This window comes from Mercurialis annua, assembly GCF_937616625.2.
Source record: "Mercurialis annua linkage group LG4 unlocalized genomic scaffold, ddMerAnnu1.2 SUPER_6_unloc_50, whole genome shotgun sequence".
Classification (NCBI taxonomy): Eukaryota; Viridiplantae; Streptophyta; class Magnoliopsida; order Malpighiales; family Euphorbiaceae; genus Mercurialis; species Mercurialis annua.
This window is the reverse complement of record NW_026605983.1, coordinates 20001-22500: the sequence shown is the minus strand read 5'-3', so window position 1 is coordinate 22500 and position 2500 is coordinate 20001.

Sequence of the window (2500 nt, the reverse complement as noted above, 5' to 3'; positions counted from 1 at the left end):
CGGGGGCCGGGCCCCCCCGAATCCGAAAATATTTTTTCCAACACCGAAACGGGTCGACGAGTTTTTTTTCCTTCCCTCGTCAGTGCCATAGGTGCGCCAAAAGGCGCGCACCAAAAGCCTTCGGCAGTTGGTGCAGGGAGGTGAGGCATAGTGCACCCCCCTAAAGAGCTCTTAGGACTTTTTTTGGACTGACAGGAGGAAATATCACATGTGCCCAGCAACCCCCCCCCCATTTTTAAAAATCGGCATGGAATTTTGATCTGAAATTTTGGAAATATGTTTATATATACCCAAACCTGCATAATAACAAATATCAGAATTTTTCGAGTCCCGGAAGTATTTTATTTTATTTATTTATCGTTTTACCTTCGGAAATTCATAACCGGCAAAAAAAAATTCCAAAAATCACCAAACTTCTTTCTAAATTCCTCATTTAATATATATTAACTACTGTATGAATATTGTTCGAGGAAAGTATTATAGAATTTCACTTAGTGCAAGACATATACATTTTTACACAGAGCAGAGGTTCATTCGGCTGGGAAGCAAAACCAGCAGAGGTTCATACGGCTGGGGAATGTATGCAAGGCATGCCAAGGCATGCCGAAGGGCTGCTGAAGCCCAGCCGAGAGGCTGCCGAAGGGCTGCCGAAGCCCTGCCGAAGGGCTGCCGAAGCCCTGCCGAAGCCCTGCCGATGCCCTGCCGAAGCCCTGCCGATGCCCAAGGGCTGCCCATGCGCTGCCGAAGGGCTGCCGAAGCCCTGCCGAAGCCCTGCCGAAGGGCTGCCGAAGGGCTGCCCATGCGCTGCCCATGCGCTGCCGAAGGGCTGCCGAAGCCCTGCCGAAGCCCAGCCGAAGGGCTGCCGAAGGGCTGCCCATGCGCTGCCCATGCGCTGCCGAAGGGCTGCCGAAGCCCTGCCGAAGGGCTGCCGAAGGGCTGCCGAAGGGCTGCCGATGCCCAAGGGCTGCCCATGCGCTGCCGAAGGGCTGCCGAAGCCCTGCCGAAGGGCTGCCGAAGGGCTGCCGAAAGGCTGCCGAAGCCCTGCCGATGCCCAAGGCCTGCCGAAGGGCTGCCGAAGGGCTGCCGAAGGGCTGCCGAAGCGCTGCCGAAGCCCTGCCGAAGCCCTGCCGAAGGGCTGCCGAAGCCCTGCCGAAGCCCTGCCGAAGGGCTGCCGATGCCGAAGGCCTGCCGATGCCGAAGGCCTGCCGATGCCCAAGGGCTGCCGAAGCCCTGGCGATGCCCAAGGGCTGCCGAAGGGCTGCCGAAGGGCTGCCGAAGGGCTGCCCATGCGCTGCCGAAGGGCTGCCGAAGGGCTGCCCATGCGCTGCCGAAGGGCTGCCGGTGCGCTGCCGATGCGCTGCCGAAAGGCTGCCGAAGCCCAGCCGAAAGGCTGCCGATGCCCAAGGGCCGCCGCTGGGCTGGCGAAGGCCTGCCGACCGGCTGCCGAAGGTCCTTCCGATGGACATGCGAGGGCCTTCGGAGGGACGTCGGCGGGCCTTTCCGAGGGTCTTCGAGGCCACACACGCGCTCGCGTCTCGCGCCGAGCTGCCGAGTGCCCGCGGGCCCGCCCCCCCACCCGGTCCCGCACCCGCACCCGCACCCGGTCATTATATTATTGCCCGGGGGGGGGGGGGGGATTTTCCGCAATTCCGAGCATTTCGACGCAATTTTCCGGCCGGGCATTTTCCGCGATTCGCCGCAGTTTTTCCGGGCGGGGCATATCCGTAATTATCCGGGGGCATTTCCGTAATTTTGCCAGGCAGGGATTTTTCCGCAATTTCCAGCATTTTTCGCATAGCGCGCGCGCGCGCCGCTTGCACCGCGGACGAGGGCTTGCGGCAAGCCCGCGGGGGTGAGGAATGGTGCACCCCCCTAAAGAGCTCTTAGGACTTTTTTTGGACTGCCAGGAGGAAATATCACATGTGCCCAGCAACCCCCCCCCCATTTTTAAAAATCGGCATGGAATTTTGATCTGAAATTTTGGAAATATGTTTATATATATCCAAACCCGCATAATAACAAATACCGAAATTTTTCGAGCCCCGGAGGTATTTTTTTTAATTTTTTAATCGTTTTACCTTCGGAAATTCATAACCGGCAAAATATATGTCCAAAAATCACCAAACTTCTTTGCAAAATCCCCTTTCAATGTATACTAACTACTCGCAAATTATTGTCCGGGACATTTTGCTTCCAATTTTATTTTGCTCGGGACACTATCATTTTGTGCACTTTTGCCGCAGTTTCCGCCACGCGGAATGGGCCGAAAATTCATAAAACATAAAATGCGCATCCGAAAACCACCAAACTTCACGGAGGGCCTCCCAGTGGTCCACTCGACGTGCCGGAGCGGCACCGTGCGAGAAAAGTTTTTCCGAGTCAAAGGACGCTCGGGGCCTTGCGGTTCCGGCACGCGGCCGAGAAGTCGTAAACGGTGCAACACGCGTCCGAAAACCACCAAACTTCATGGAGAGCCTCCGATCAGTCCACTTGAACTATT